Consider the following 17,812-nt stretch of genomic DNA (forward strand, 5'->3'; position numbering starts at 1 on the left):
AATAGCCCTGGTGTTTATCAATAGAATAGATAAACAAGCTGTGGTATATGTATACAATGGAAAACATTATACTGGCTGGGCTAGGTGGTTTATGCCTGTAATCCCAGTATTTTGGGAGGCCGAGGCTGGTGGATCACTTGAGGCTGGGAGTTTGAGACCAACCTTGCCAACATGGTGAAACCCCATCTCTAGAGAAAATACAAAAATTAGCCAGGCGTGGTGGCTGCACCTGTAATCCCATCCCAGCTACTTGGGAAGCTGAGGCAGGAGAATTGCTTGAACCCAGGAGGCGGATGTTGCAGTGAGCTGAGATTGTGCCACTGCACTCAAGCCTGGGCAACAGAGCAAGATCCCCAACTTAAAAAAAACAACAACAACAAACAAACATATATATACATATATAACTGAGGTGGCCCTACCTGTGGCCTGGCCTTGGTAAACACTGGGACAGAGGGGTGAGTTGGTGGTAGAGCAGGAGAGGAGAGAAGGAGGCAGGTACTATGTCTGGGTCTGTGGGTAAGCCAGGGCTCCCTGAGAGTTGGGGAGCCTCTCAAGACTGCAGCACTTGCTGGCTTCCTTCAGAGGCTGAGGCTCTCCAGTGGAAAGGAAGTGAAAATTTTCCCAAAGTGTGGACTCCAGAGAAGATGGCTGCTTACAAGTGAGATGACAGAAATCGGTCCTTCTGGAGAATCTGACTTGGTGCTGGTCACTTGGAGCCCTATGGTGTTGAGCTGCTCCAGATTCCTGGGGACAGCAAGACTGGTGCTGAGACGAAGGTTTGTTGTCAACGCTCCCTTCTTGTAAGAACAGTGCCCAGATTGTCCTTTTGGACTCTTAGAGCAAGTTGTGCTGGTGAGGACAGCTCCACCTGTCTCTAAGTGGGAGTGATGACTCAGGCCACAGTTAATCAGAGCTTCACCTCGCTTAGCCACAGGGATTTCTTCAGGGGCATATGACTGCCACCTCCCCAGAGCCACTGGGATGCTGTGAGACATTTTCTGAAACAGTGGCATGTGGTAGTATTCTTTCCTCTAAAGCCGAGACTTGAGACGATACAGGGTCAAATCTGCTGTTGCCATCTTGAGAGCACTGGGGCCACCTCAGAGGAAATGGATAAGAGACAGAGAGAAACCAGCCATGCCTAACAGGTCTACTCTTGGGCGTTTTGTTGATGTTGTTGTTGTTTTCTCACTCAGTTCCCCAACAAGTTTACTTCTTGCTTAAACCCATTGGGGTCGGATTTTCTGTTACATGAGGCTGAAGTTGGCAAGTTCCTGTTACTGCCTCTGTCTGGAATTCCCCTATGTGGTCACATCCCCATCTACTGGCAAAGACCTTCATCTCTTTCAAGACTCACTTTAAGCACCGACCACCTGTATGCCTTTCCTACCCGCTGCCTCTCATGGCACTGATTCCTCCTTTATTTTTCCCCATTGTACTCTGTACACACTTTTATCATAGCACCTAAATTATTTGAAACCCCTTGTTTCTACGGGTATGGGTTTCTGTCTATAAGATCATCAATCTGTTGAAGGTAGGGGCTATTTGTGGGCTTTGTGTCTTCAGAGTCTAGCCCAGTGTCTGACACATGGTAGGTTTATGACTAGTATTTGTTGCATGAATGAATGAATGGGTGAGGCAAGAGCCTGCCTCTAAGTTTTTTTAATAAAAGATATTCACATCTCAGCAGGTAAACACAGTGAGGCCTTGAAGAACTTGGAATGGATAATGGAAGGAACCAATCTACTTGTCAGTTGGTCTGTCTCAATGTCCTTGGGCATCACTTAACACTGGGACTCCCAGGCCAGGAGAATGATTCATGCTTAGGAGCAGAAAGTTCAGAGCTGTTTAAATGCTACCTGTACCCAGCACTGATTTTTGTAGCAACTGTTGCCGAACTGCTCCCAGGTAGGGAGCTCAGTGGCTGGCTCTGGACAACCAGAGACATAGAACTGAGGAAATGAAATGGGAGCTGATGAAGCAGTTTCTAAGCATTTAATACATTCTTTTTGATCATTTGAATTTGTTTCTTACAGGCATTTTTTTCCTCTCCATTAATATGAGAAACTGTGTAGGGTTGTAAATATGACCAATAGTGTTTCAGTAGACAGCGTGGTCAGGCGTGAGCAGGGCACGAGAGGGTTCCCCACACACACACTAGGAATGTCAGGTGACCACCAGGTGATAGTCAGGCAGTTTTGTTAACTGTCTCTCTAAAATAATAATTGGTCACAGCCAGTGCCAGGAGAAGGCAGTCTCCTAATAGAAAACACCTGAAACTGGTTATCAGCAGCTTCCCGATGAGATCTCAGGAGTTGAGTGAGGGGGCTCAGGCATGCGCATTAGGAGACAAAATGGCAAAGTCTAACTGGCATACGACCTTCTAGGGATGCTAGACTGGTAAGGGGAGAGCTCCTCAAGTGAGCATGCATACAACTCCAGTAAACATACTGGGTGTGGCCCCTCCCAGGCGTGTCACGTGCAGGCAGCATGCAGGCTGCCCACCCCAAGGGAAGACTCAGGGGAGAAGTAACGCAAGACCCTGGAAGTATGCCGAAATATAAAACCCCAAATCAAAAAGTCAAACGGTGCACTTGATCTCTCAAGTCGCCTGCTTGGCCCTCTTCCAAGTGTACTCTTCTTCCTTTCATTCCTGCTCTAAAGCTTTTTAATAAACTTTCACTCCTGCTCTAAAACTTGACTCTGTCTCTCCTTCCACCATATGCCCCTCAGTCGAATTCTTTCTTCTGAGGAGAACTGAGGTTGCTGCAGACCTGTACAGATAGGGATACGCTGCCAGAATAAAATTAGATTAATACATGTAAACAGAAAATGTTTGAAGCACCACGTAATTTTCTAAAATTGTCTTTAAGACAATCGCAGTAAATAGGCCTTCTTAACTGTCATGTTTTCGTTTACTGATGTTACTGGTAGAGGTCTTGACTGCAAGTTGTCCAGGTTCTTGGCATTTTGAAGAAAGAATTGGACAAAATGCACGGCAAAGCAAGGAAACAATGAGGCAATGAAAGCAGAGAGTTATTGCAAATGAAAGTACACTCCACAGTGTGGGAGTGGGCCTAAGCAGCAGCTCAAGGGCCCCAGATACAGAATCTTCCGGGGTCCAAATACCCCCTAGAGGTTTTCCACTGGCCACTTGGTGTTCACCCCATGTAAATGAAGTGGTGGCCTGCAATCAGTCTGGAAAGCAACCAATCAGAGGCTAAAGTGAAGTTACAAAGTTGCACTTCTGTGCAAACCAAGGCTTGACCCGCAATCAGTCTGATTGGACAGTAACCAATCAGAAGCTGAAGTGAAGTTCTAAAGTTACACTCCTGGCCAGGCGCGGTGGCTCACGCCTGTAATCCCAGTACTTTGGGAGGCCAAGGCGGGCAGATCATCTGAGGTTGGGAGTTCGAGACCAGCCTGACCAACATGGAGAAACCCCACCTCTACTAAAAATACAAAAAAAAATTGGCCAGGTGTGGTGGCGCATGCCTGTAATTCTAGCTACTGGGGAGGCTGAGGCAGGAGAATCACTTGAACCCGGGAGGTGGAGGTTGCAGTGAGCTATGGCGCCATTGCACTCCAGCCTGGGTGACAGAGCGAGACTCCATCTCAAAAAAAAAAAAAAAAGTTACACTCCTATGCAAACGTTTTCAATTTTCCATCTGCTGCCAGGAAAGGTGGGGTTTTGCAAAGGGAGTAGCCTCTGGTCCTTTTGGTACTTAGATGTGGAAAGTTGGGGTTTTCCTTTCAATTTAGTTCTAGGAAGTCAGGGTGAATCAGCCTTAGTTACCTGCCTCCAGACCCTATTCTCCTGCCTCGCTGATCTTGTTGGCTTTCCCTGTTTCCCAAATTAGAAGGTGGCCAACTCCAAGCTCTATTATCTATTAGCTAGAAGACTGAGCAAAGTCATTCAACATAACAAGGTTATAATTTTAGCACCTCTTCAGTGAGACAATAAAACCATCGTCCCTACTTACATCTCATAGTTATAATGGGAGTAAATGAAAAGAGAAAAGGGAAATGAAAATTAGCTTGCATGCCTTCACATTCCCAGTCTTTTTCTGCTTGTTTCATAGATTGCATCTGTCAGGATACTCTTCGTTGAGAGTGACAGAGAAAAATAACACAAACACCCTTAAGCAAAACCAAGATTCATTGGCTCTCATAACTGAAAAATCTAAAGGCAGGTCTAGACTCAGATGGTATCACTGGAATCCAACCACTCTCTCTCACCTCTGTTCTCCATGCTAGCTCAATTTGCAAACATTACTGTCCCACAAGGTTACAAGATGCCTGCAGCAGCAGCAGACCTCATTTGAATCTATTATCAAAGAAGTAATTATCCTTTTCCTAGAATTCCCAGCAAAACCACATTGAGTTTTATTGGCTTTGTTTGGATCATGTACGCATCCCTGAACCAATCATTGTGACCAAATGAAAAGATATTCTTTCTAATTGGCTAGGCTTGTATCACATGCCATACATCAAGTCAAGGGTGGAGTCAACTGCACCGTAATTTTATGAACTGAGACAGGTAGAGCTTCTGATCTTCCTGAGGAAAATCATGCCATAGTTACCAGGTGGACAAATGGAGGCTGAGTGACAACAGATGCCCATTACCCAGATGCAGCTCTTAATACCTCAGGCCACAAGGTGGGTGGTAGTGGCAGGAGGCAGATGGGAGGGACAAACAGGTTTACAAAAGCATACAAACTAGAATTCTTCTGGCTTTATCCCCACCTGCTGTGTGGAAACCCCAGCCCCTCAGCTTCCTCCCAAATTGTCCTGGGTGTTCCTAGAGGCTCTCCTAACGAGGAGTTTCATGTGCACTTATAAAATAGTTCTTTGGGATAACACTCAGCACTTGTAACCACTCTCTTCCTTTACTATGGTCTCCTGCAAAGTTTCTGTGGCTGCCAAGACCAAGATGCTCACAGTACCAGTGCTGCTGCTGCTGTCTCAAATGTTCCAGAAGCAGCAGAGACACTGTGTATATTGTTGAAAGGAATAAACCCTTCAAAAAATGGTGTCTCTTCCCACTTCTCCAAGTGCCTTGAGGACGGTACCCTCACTCTCATTTCTGCCACCCACTCCCTCTTACTTGATAGATGGAGGCCAGGAGTTGTGTGCCCAGCCAATGGGTAAGCCAAGAGATGGGGCTAGGAGACCATTATTTGTGATTGTAAAATCAAGGGTATGGAGCCGTACAGCCAAGGGCAATTCCTGGATGTAGTGCCCTGCTCAAACCCCAGCTCAGAGCCCAAGTACAGGAAGTGAATGAGGGGAGAAGATGGTTGAGGAGCACCAAGGTGGAGAGATGGACTTGAGCTTGAGTTAATTGCCTGATTAGTATCACATAGCTTCTCTCCCAGAGCTGCTGGTGGGTAGGCTAGTATTCCAAGAGGGGCTATGCTTATTGACTTGGCCACAGATATTTCAGTTAAAAACGGGCTTGTGAGTTGTTATCTACTTTTTCTTGCTGCCCTCTTGCACTATGAGTTCCAGAGGCTGGGCTGGCCATGAGTCAACGTGATAGACTACTGAGAACCATGCCTCTCCTTCAGTGCTAGCTTTTATTGTCGTTGGACCACGCCCAGTGTCCCAACTCTTTCTCCCCTAGGTGGGTATTTCCCTGGGGCTCCTTTCTTCTTCATGGAAACACATGCCTGGGAAGGATGGTAGCAGTGAAGCTGACCACCCTGTTGGTCCTCCAGGCAGTGTTTAAACACTGAAGAATGGACATTATACATGCTAACATCATCTAATACCAACTGAGATCTTGCTATGTGGCAGGCAGAATTTTAAGGACTATATACGTATTGTCTCATTCTCTCTTTACTGTGAGTTAGGAGCTATTATTAGCCATAGTTTAGAGATGAGGTCATTGAGGCAAAGAAAGGTTTAGTGAATGTCACCCTACCTTGTCAGATATTTGTCTATGTCAATCACTGATATATTTCCAGTGCTCAACACTGGAATTCTCAGTGCCTGACTTTTTATATGTTATTTTATTTTATTTTACAGAGACAGGATCTCACTCTGTTGCCCAGGGTGGTCTTGAACTCCTGGCCTCAACCCATCCTTCCATCTCAGCCTCCCAGAGTGCTGGGATTACAGGCATGAACCACCGCACCTGACCTCAGTGCCTAACTTATAGCAGTTATTCAGTAAATGTTTATTGAATTGATGGAAGGTTGAGTGGGTCCTGTGGTGGGCCTCCCTGATCTTGCATTCAGGACCAAGGCACTCATTCCCTCAGCTGCTAAAGGCTCTTACCTGGCATCTGTCCAGGAATTTCCCACAGAACATGTTTACAACCCTTTCCCAAGGACAACACCCAATGACTGGTCTATGCTGGAAATAAAGGATACGTCCCAATTTTGGAGGACTCTGAAAAGGCCACTCCAGTTCCAGCTGAGGATGGAATTAGTAGAGGCATCTGTTGCATCTGCATAGGAGTTCAGCCTCTCCCTCTGTCCCTCTGCCTGGCCCTGCTTCCCTCACTTCTTTATGGGTGTCATTACTGACTACACCCCTCCATGAACCACTTGCCCATGAGTCTCCATCTCAAAGTCTGTTTCCAGGGAAACTGACCCAAGGCAGTTGGAATGTGTTATTCACACAGCCTTGTGGCTCCCACCTCAACAATACTTTGTATAGACTGGCTCTTTTTCTGAAGCCATTTAAGGCAACATGGTAGCTGCTTGCTCCCAAATACACTGTTGTGAAAACCTATGCTGTCCTCTCTGAAACCAGGAAGTTCAAGAAGATGCCACCTCTTAACCCTGCTGTTCTCATTAAAGCTGGACTCCTTGTTCAGCCCTGCAGCTGGGAATGGCTCTCGCCATCATGCCCCAGTGCAGATCCCTGCCCTATGCCACAGCGATAAGTCAAGACACAAACAGTGATGCTTCTTTCCCATGGAACTCTCTCAGGAGCTCCACCCCTGCTTTGCGGCACTTCTATATGCCCTCCCCCGGCAACACTCTCAGGCCATGCCAGTGGCCAAGGCTTCAGTGACCAGTACCAGTGTTCCCCCAGTGAAGTAATGGCACCCTGGCCATTGGTTCAATCTTTGCCTACCTGTGAGGTGAATTTCCTCAGAGCTCTCTTGTTCTTTCTTCCCATCTGCCTGTTGTCAGGCCACATTCTGTATACTTGTGAACCACAGAATGGGTCTACTTCCTCCCCTCTGCTCCTTTGTAATTTTCCTGACTCTCCACTCCCCTTATCTCTCCCCAAGAACCACCAAGCTCTGCAAATAGTACTGAATTTGTTGAAGCCAAGAAGGAGGAGAAGTGTAGGAAAAGACAAGATCTGTTTGCAGACACAAGACTCAGACAACATCTTCTCATCAACTTGATGAACCTGGCTTCTTTACTTCATCATCTATGATATGGGGATGCTTCATTACTTTGTTAAGATAGTTCAGTAAGGGAATGCATGCAAAGCACTTGGTATTGTGCCCAGCATGGAGTGAACGTGCCATAAGTGGCATTTGTTCCAGTTACCAGACTTTGGTTTCTTAGCTCCAAACCCACCCTTCTATGCTTTGTGAACTGGGACTCTGCAGATCCCACTGCTGTTTTACCAGTTGTTCCCTGTCGGGCTTTGTCAATAGGGAAACCAGAGGGAGTCTGTGAGGCTGGAGGAAGGGAAGGGGACTTGCTCTTCCCCATGGACATGTAGCTACTTCCTGTTCCCATGAGTATCACATCAGCAGCTTCTGGATCCAGTTTGCAGTTTTTCCCTCACTTGCAGGACCAGTCTCATTGCACACCACCCCCAGCCCCCACCACAACCCCTAGAAATGTCAGCACAAACCTGTTGGTGCCCCAAATGTCCTATGTCGCTCTTCCAGCTTGTTCCCCCTCCCCCCATCTTCAGGAATGGTAGCTGTTTCTCTTATTATCTTTTCAGTTACCTAGTGAACAACTGGTGTGGCTTCTGTCTCCTGATTGGACTCTGATGAATACAACATAGTTTTTCTATTTTATGAATGAGAAAACAAAGGCTCATGTAGGTTAATGAATTCTCCAAGGCCACAGAGTTGGGAGGTAGCTCTTTAGGATTTGAATTGAGGCCTACCTGATGCCAGAACTGGTGCCTTTTGTAATTTAGAACACAGCTGAGATAAGCCATGTTGCTCTCACTCCAGGACACTGTCACCTTTTCGTTCCTTCTTTGGCCTCACGCAGTGGAATATGTGAGGATATTCTCCACCCTCTACCCTGGGCCCGGAACTACGGATGAAGCACAGCTGCTGCATGGTTGCAAATGTGGCATTAAATGCCCCTGCCTCCGAAGCTAGCTTCCTCTCTAAGATCCTGTATTTAAGAAAATGATTCTAACCAACTTTTGAAATGTTCATTAAGTAAAAAGGAATAAATCGTAAATCAGTTATGAAACTCTCAGATGCTAGTGAATCTAAGAGGATTCACTAAGGGTTATAAAATTATCTTGACAGAAATGGATTCCCTAGGCCTGACCCAGAATTCTGTGAAGAGAAGAAAAACCCTCAAAACAGTGCTATTTTGACTTCACTTTTATTTTAAAAGAAGTTTCATGGAGTACTTTTTGATGGAAGGCAGGTGATCAGAGAGAAGAAAGGGAGTCAGGCCAGAAGAGAAATCTTTCGTATCAAGCAAAGATGGACTACTCATCTTTTAAAGACAAGAAGCCGGCGTTCTAATAGACTAGTTGGGGAAAGGCACAATGACATTACTGGGAATCTGGCCAAAGCAGGGACTATTAATGGATGTTTCTGACTTTGTTCGGAATATTCCTGGAACTCAATGTCTTTATAAAGCCATACAGATATAATTTTTTTCTAATATGAAGAACACCACAGTCCATTAACAGAAATTGATCTATATTTTAATTTAACTTAATTAGAAATAGTATCCCAAAGAAAAACAAGTGAGTTGTCAAATAATCATTGTCAAGAAATAATGAGTAATGTTATTAGACAAATGGAAAAAGGCCGTTCTGTTTATGAAAACAGAAAATACAGTCCAAGTCCTGGATCATTACCTAGGAATGAGGGCAGAGTTCTCATTCCAGGCTGTGATAAGTTGCAATGCTTGATATTTTTCTGCTGGGAAAAACAGAATAAAGTAAACCAAAAAGTCATTTTTATAAATTTGAAGAACTAAGGCACCTAATTTTGTGTTACTAAGAAAGAATGTTCCTAGGAAAATCACTTATAAATATAATTTTTGTAAGAAATAGATTCTCAGAATAATGCCAGAGACTTGAACGTTCAGAATTTATTAAATATTAAGTGTTACCAAGTAAAAGCCAAGAAAGGTAAGTATTTCCCCTATCTAGCTGCTTCTCTCTATTATTCCAACATTTCACGTTTTCGTCGACTGTATTCTACCTGGCTATTTCTAGGAGGTTCCTGTTTTTTATGCTGTTTACTCATTACTGAATGTAAAGAAAGAAAAATGACAGAATCCACTGATTTTTCTGCCCATCTGATAGCTTCCTAAAGTAACATATTTTATAAGCTTTTGTATGACTATTACTAAGAGCACTGTTAGAGTATTTCCTAAAATTATTATTTTTTTCATTCTTCAGTCAGCAATGAAAGCCATGGCAGTGTGGTGTTCTGGATAAGATCACAGTCTTCAACGGCCAACATACCTGTGTTTGGAGACTTGGTTCAACCATTCACTAGCTGCATGGCCTTGGGGAGATTACTTAACTTCTCCAAGCCTTAATTTCCTCATCTATAAAACGGGGTAATGAAAGTAGCCACCTCATTGGACTGAAGAGTAAATCAAATTATCTACTTGGCACACAGTATGTGTGTGTCATTCCATGGGCGAGTTACTATTTAATAAGAATGCAGGGGCCCAGAACAGGATTGGAGTGAGGGTTACCTCTTGCTAAGGCATCAGCTGTGTATGATAAAGAAACACACCCATGATCCATGATAATTGATACTTTAGAAATTTTATTGTATATGTTTAAGGTGTACAACATGATGTTTTGCTATACATATACATCATGAAATGGTTACTGTAGTCAAGAATGTAAACATATCCATCATCTCACATAACTACCCATTTTTTATGTGTGTGGCAAGATCATCTACATTTGCTCTTTTAGCAAAAATTTTAAATACAATACAATATTATTAACTATAGTCCTCACTTGCATATTACATCCCCAGACTTGTTCAGCCTACATATCTGCTACTTTCTATCCTTTGACCTATATCAAAGGATAGAAATCCCCCATTGCCTCCTCCCTCAGCCCTTAGCCCTCCCTTGTATCTCTGTGTATTTGAATTTTTTAAAAAATAGATTTTATTATACCCTAAATATTGACTTTGTAAATTGACACTTTTATTCATTCACTTATTTATTCACATTTATTGATCCCTTACTGCATAAGAAGAGCTTACAAAATGTTAGGTAAGCTACAACCCACGTCCCCAAGAAATTTAAAGTGAAATAAGGGCATGTGAGTAAGATCCAAATAACTTAGATACAGAAGATAAGGAGGGACATTAGAGTGGGATAAACAATGAGTGCTAGAGATTCTCAGCATGGAGAGTTGTGAGGTTCCTAAAGCCAGAGAAGGTCAGTGCAGGTGGGAGGGTTATACCAGCGCTTAGCAATGGCCATTTCAGGTGGAGGAAACAGCATCAACCCAGAAATGGAGATAGTGAAGTCTGTAGTTTATGTGGGGAACAGTGATTAACCTGTTTGGCTGAAGCAAGGGGCCAGGAGAGTGGAGAATAGAAGGAAATTGTCTTAGTTCGTTTGGACTGCTGTAACAAAATACTACAGACTGGATAGATTATAAACAACAGAAATTGATTTCTGCCAGTTCTGGAGGCTGGGAAGTTCAGCAGCAAAGTGCTGGAAGGCTCAGTGTCTGGTGAGGACCTACGTACTGGTTCACAGATGTCTTCTCACTGTGTCCTCACTGGGTAGAAGGGGCAAAAGGGACTTCCTTTATAAGGGCACTAATCCCATTCATGAGGGCTGTACCCTCATGACCTAATTACTTTCCAAAGACCTTATCTCCTAATATCACCATTTTGGAGATTAGGATTTCAACATAGGAATTTTGGGGGAAACACAAACATTCAGACCATAGCAGAAATGAAGCTGGTTAGAGTTAAACTTTGGAGGGCCTTGAATAGCAATAGACTGGAGAGTTTTGTTGGCTTTGCTTTTGTTTTTTTGTGTGTTTTTGTTTTGTCTTTAATTTTTATTTTTGAGACAAGGTCTCACTCTGTTGCCCAGGCTGAAGGGCAGTGGTGGAGTCATGGCTCACTGCAGCCTCAACCTCCTCGTCTCAAGTGATTCTTCCACCTCAGCCTCCTGATTAGCTGGGACTACAGGCAGGCACCACTACATCTGGCTAATTTTTCATATTTTTTTGTAGACATGCAGTTTCGCCATGTTGCCCAGGCTGGTCTCAAACTCCTGGGCTCAAATGATCCACCTGCCTCGGCCTCCCAAAGTGCTGATATTATAGGTGTGAGCCACCATGCCTGGTGTATTAGTCCGTTCTCATGCTGCTATGAAGAAATACCCGAGACTGGATAATTTATAAAGAAAAGAGATTTAATTAACTTACAGTTACGCATAGTTGGGGAGGCCTCAAGAAACTCACAGTCTTGGAGGAAGGCACCTCTTTGTAGGGTGGCTTGAGAGAAAATAAGCGCCAGCAGGAGAAATGCCAGGCACTTATCAAACCATCAGATCTCATGAGAACTCACTCACTATCACAAGACCAGCATGGGGGAAACCACCCCCATGATTCAATTACCTCCCACCAGGTCCCTCCCACAACACGTAGGGATTATGGGGATTACAATTCAAGATGAGATTTGGGTGGGGACACAGCCAAACCATATCACCTGGCCTGCTTTGTTTTTATATACATGTTGCTATGGAGCCACTGGTAGCATCCAAATGAGCTCATGTCTCTTTTGCCTGCTGCCTGCCCCCCAAGCTGCTTCTACCTTTCTCTTCTCCTTTCAGCTATACTTCTTGAAAATCTTGCCTAAATGTTTTTTTCTGAAATTCAGATGCTTCTACATCCACAGCAACCTGGCTTCCATTCCATCATTCTACTTGGAACTGGCTCATCAAGCCCATCGATGATCTTATTGCCACTTTGCAGTCCATACCATGTTGACACATTGACCCTCTCTCCTTGTTTCATCCAGCATCTCTGGCTGCTCTTTCTCATTCCTTGGCAGGCTTGTCTTCCTCTGCCCATCCTTAACTATCAACATGCCTTGGGGATCTAACCACATTCCTCCTCCCTTTTCCTCATCTCTCCCTGAGGGATCTAGTGGTTCCTCTTCAGCTCTATATCACTACTTCCATGCTGAGGACACCCAGATCCTCATCTGCAGCCCTGTCCTCTCTCCTGGGCTTCTGAGCCATATTTCCACCTCTGCTTGGATGTCCCCCAGGCACCTGAACCCCAGTGTGTACAACTGAACTCATTGTGGGCCCCCATCCTGTGGTCTCTGTCTTAATAAATTGCCAGCCATTGTCTAAGCCAGAAATCAAACGTCATTCAAGCCTCTACTCTCCTTCATTCCCAGCCACCAAGGCTTATTGCCTGTGCCTGTTTCTTGAAATCATCTACCTCTCTTCATCCTCATTGTCGTTGTCTTAAATTCTCTGCTAGCCCTAAGTAGTCTTCCTTACAGGCAGTCTTGCCTTTTCCTCTCCATCTATTCTTACACTGTAACCCAGCCTCTGTTGTTGTTTTTAAATGCAAATATGATCATATCATCTCCTTACTTAAAACCTTCAGTAGTCCCCATTACTCATAGGGGTGAGTTGCAGACTCATCATGGCTTACAGACTTTTCAGGATCCGGCCCTGAAATGACAAGCAAGTTTTATCCTAAGATTGCTTAGTGGTTTCCTATTCCCTCAGGATGGAGGCCAAACATAGGGGTTCACAAGACCTTTCATTCCCTGGCTTCTGCCTGGAATGCTTATCCAGTTCACATCTGGATTCTCACCCATGTGCACTCTGCCCTCTAGTCATCCTGAATCTCTTCCAGGTCCTCGAACGTGCCACACAGCCTCCTCTGTCCCCAGCCCAAGCACATGCCACCCCCTCTGCTCCCTCTGTATGGGACATTTGTCTTCCCTTCCACAACTGATATGTCCTGTTTATTTACACATTTAATTTAATTTAATTAATTTATTTATTTTGAGATGGCATCTTGCTCTGTCTCCCAGGCTGGAATGCAATGGCCCAATCTCGGGTCACTGCAACCTCCGCCTCCCGGGTTCAAGCGATTTTCCTGCCTTCGCCTCCCAAGTAGCTGGGATTACAGGTGCCTGCCACCGTGCCTAGCTAATTTTTGTATGTTTTAGTAGAGATGGGGTTTCGCCATGTTGGCCAGGCTAGTCTCAAACTCCTGACCTCAGGTGATCCACCCGCCTCAGCCTCCAAAGTGCTGGGATTACAGGTGTGAGCCACCGCACCCGGCCAGAGCAGCCTTTTCAGACTGGCTTTTATCACTTAGTAATATGCATTTAAGTTTCCTTCGTGTATTTTCATGGTTTGATTGCTCATTTCTTTTTGGTACTAAATAATGTTTTGTTATCTGGAAGTACCACAGTTTACCTATCCATTCACTTACTGAAGGTCTTCTTGGAGCTTCCAAGTTTTGCCAATTATGAATAAAGCTCCCATAAATCTTCACGTATAGGTTTTCGTGGGGACCTAAGTTTTCAACTCCTTTGGGTAAAAACCAAGGAGTGTTATTGCTGGATCAAAGGGTATGGTTAGTTTTGTAAGAAACTGACAAATTGCCTTCCTATTATATTCCCACCAGCAATGAGTGAGAGTTCCTGTTGCCTCACATCCTTTCCAGCATTTGATGTTGTGAGTGTTTGGATTTTGGCTATTCTAACAGGTGTGTGGTGGTGTCCCATGGTTTTGATTTTCATTGCCTTGATGACATATGATGTGGAGTATCTTTTTGTATTCTAACATGCCATCCACATGTCTTCTTTGGTGAGGCATATGTTAAGGTCTTTGGTTCATTTTTTTAATTGGGTTTTTAATTTTCTTATTGTTGAGTTTTAAGAGCTTTTTGTACATTTTGGATAACAGTCCTTTATCAGAGATGTCTTTTGGAAATATTTTCTTCCAGTGTGTCACTTGTCTTATTCTCTTGTCATTGTCTTTTGGAGAGCAGGAAAATTTTATTTTAATTAAGTCCAGCTTATTAATTGTTTCTCTCATAAATGGTGCCTTTTGTTTCATATCTAAAAAGTCAGTGCTAAACCCAAGGTCATCAAAATTTTCTCTTACATTTTATTCCAGGAGTTTTAAAGCTTTGTGTTTTACATTTAGACCTGTGATCCATTTTAAGTTTATTTTCATGAAGGGTATAAGCTCTGTGTCTAGATTCACTTTCTGGCATGTCAATGTCCAGTTGTTCCAGCAACATTTCTTGAAAAGACTATCTTTCTCTATTGTATTGCCTTTGCTGCTTTGTCAAAGATCAGTTGAGTATATTTATGTGAGTCGATTTGTGGGCTCTCTATTCTACTCCACTGGTCTATTTGTCTGTTCTTTCACCAACACACGTTGTCTTGATTACTGTAGCTTTATAGTAAGTCTTAAAGTTGAATAGAGTCAGTCCTCCAATTTTGTTCTTTTCCTTTAATGCTGGGTTGGCTATTTTGTGTCTTTTGCCTTTAGAATCAGTTTGTTGATATCCACAGAATATTTTGCTAGAATTTTGATTGTCATTGCATTAAATCTATAAGTCAAATTGGGAAGAACTGATATCTTGACAATATTGAGTCATTCTATTCATAAACATGAAATATCTCTCCATTTATGTAGTTATTGTTTTACTTCTTTAATCAGAGTTTTGTAGTTTTTCTCATTTTGTTAGATTTATACCTAAGTATTTCATATTTGGGGGCACTAATGTAAATGGTATTGTTTTCAATTTCAAATTTTACTTGTTCATTGTTTACATAGGAAAGTGACTGACTTTTGTATATTAGCTTTTTATCCTTAAACCTTTCTATATAATCCCTTACTAGTTCTAGGAGGGTTTTCTTTGTCAGTTCTTTTGAATTATCTACACAGGCAATCATGTTATCTGTCACAGTTTTATTTCCTTCTTCCTAATCTGTATACATTTTATATCGTATTCTTATCTTACTGCATTAGCTAGGACTTCCAGTATGATGTTAAGCACAGACATGAGAAGGGATATTCTTGCCTACTTCCTGAACTTAGTAGGAATGTATCAAGTTCCTCACAATTAAGTAAGTATGATGTTAGCTGTGTGTTTTTTGTAGACAATCTTTATTAAGTTAAGGAAATTCCCTTTCTAGTCCTAGTTTGCTGAAGCTTTTACCATAAGTGGGTGTTAGATTTTGTTAAATGCTTTTATGCATCAATTTATATGATTTTGTAATTTTTAAATTTGGCCTGTTGATGTGATGGATTACAATCCCATTTATGCTTAGTAGTCCATTATTGGAATGCTAAGCATGTGGGAGTTATTTTTATCTTACTGCTCAAGGTCATCTCCAAGGTCTGATTGCAAAATTTAAAAAATTGTAACCTCAGGTATAAATGGGTTAATTGATTTTCAAATGTTGAACCAGCCTTGCCTACCTGGATAAATTCTACTTGGTTGTGGTGTGTAAGTCTTTTTATACTTTGTTGGATTCAATTTGCAAATATTTTGTTGAGGATTTTTTGCACCTATGTTTATGAGAGATATTGGTCTACAGTTTTCATTTCTTTTTCTTTTTGTTTTTTTTTTTGAGATGGAGTCTTGCTCTGTCGCCCAGGCTGGAGTGCAGTGGCATGATCTCGGCTCACTGCAACCTCCGCCTCCCGGGTTCAAGCGATTCTCCTGTCTCAGCCTCCCGAGTAGCTGGGATTACAGGTGCATGCTACCATGCCCAGCTAATTTTGTTTTTTTAGTAGAGAAGGGGTTTCTCCATGTTGGCCAGGCTGGTCTTGAACTCCTGACCTCAGGTGATCCGCCAGCCTCGGCCTCCCAAAGTGCTGGAATTACAGGCATGAGCCACTGTGCCCGGCCTACAGTTTTCATTTCTTATGATATCTTTGTCTGGTTTTGGTATTAGGATAATGTTGGCCTCATAGAATAAGTTCCGAAGTATTCTCTCTGCTCTGTCTCCTGAAAGAATTTTAAAAGAATTAGTGTGATTTGTTCCTTAACTGTTTGATAGAATTCACCAGTAAACCCATCTAGGCCTGATGGTTTCTGTTTTGGAAGTTTACTAATTTTTGCTTTAATTTCATAATAGGTATAGTTCTATTCAGATTGTCTATTTCTTCTTGTGTGATTTTTGGCATATTGTGTCTTTCAAGGAATTGGTTCATCTCATCTAGGTTATCAAATTTATAAACATAGAGTTGTTCATAGTATTTTTTAAATTCTTCTAATGTCCATGGAAGCTGTAGTGATGCCCTCTTTTAATTCCTGATATTAGTAATTTGTGTCCTCTTTCTCTTAGCCTGGCTAGAGACTTATCAATCTTATTGATCTTTGCATAGAGCTGGCATAGAACTGGTTTCATTGATTTTCTCTACTGATTTCCTACTTTCAATTTCATTGATTTCTTCTCTAATTTTTTTCTTTTTTTTTTTTTTTTTTTGAGATGGAGTCTCGCTCTGTCGCAAAGGCTGGAGTGCATCTTGGCTCACTGCAAGCTCTGCCTCCCAGGTTCATGCCATTCTCCTGCCTCAGCCTCCTGAGTAGCTGGGACTACAGGCACCCGCCACCACGCCTGGCAATTTTTTTGTATTTTTAGTAGAGATGGGGTTTCACCATGTTAGCCAGGATGGTCTCAATCTCCTGACCTTGTGATCTGCCCGCCTAGGCCTCCCAAAGTGCTGGGATTACAGGTGTGAGCCACTGAGCCCTGCTCTTCTCTAATTTTTATTATTCTTTTTCTTCTGCTTATTTTGGATCTTATTTATTCCCCCTTTTTAGTTTCCTAAGGTAGAAGCTAAGATGATTGCTTTCAAGTCTTTCTTCTTTTCTAATATAAGCATCCAATGCAATAAATTTCTCTTAGGCACTGCCTTTGCAACTTCTCACAAATTTTGATTTGATAAGTTGTATTTTTCATTTTCATTTAATTCAAAATATCTTAAAATGTCTCATGAGATTTCTTTTTCCTTTTTTTTTTTTTTTTTTTTTGAGACAGAGTTTCACTCTTGTGACCTAGGCTGGGGTGCAATGGCATAATGGCCTCCTGGGTTCAAGTTGTTCTCCTGCCTCAGCCTCCCAAGTAGTTGGGATTACAGGCATGCACTACCAAGCCTGGCTAATTTTTGTATTTTTAGTAGAGATGGAGTTTTGCCATGTTGGCCATGCTGCTCTGGAACTCCTGACTTCAGTTGATTCATCTACCTTGGCCTCCCAAAGTGCTGGTATTACAGGCATGAACCACAGCGCCCAGCCCAAGATTTCTTTTTTTGATCCATGTGTTATTTACAAATATATTGTTTAATCTCTCAAGTATTTTGAGACTTTACAGCTATCTTTCTGTTTTCCAGGTTAATTCTGTTGTGATACTGAGAACAGACATTGTATGATTTCTATTCTTTTTTTTTTTTTTGAGACAGAGTCTCACTCTGTTGCCCAGGCTGGAGTACAGTGGCACGATCTTGGTTCACTGCAACCTCCACCTCCCGGGTTCAAGCAGTTCTCCTGCCTCAGCCTCCCAAGTAACTGGGACTATAGGCGCCCACCACCACGCCCAGCTCCTTTTGTATTTTTAGTAGAGACGGGGTTT

Source organism: Gorilla gorilla, chromosome 2 (genome assembly GCF_029281585.2).
Source record: "Gorilla gorilla gorilla isolate KB3781 chromosome 2, NHGRI_mGorGor1-v2.1_pri, whole genome shotgun sequence".
NCBI lineage: Eukaryota > Metazoa > Chordata > Mammalia > Primates > Hominidae > Gorilla > Gorilla gorilla.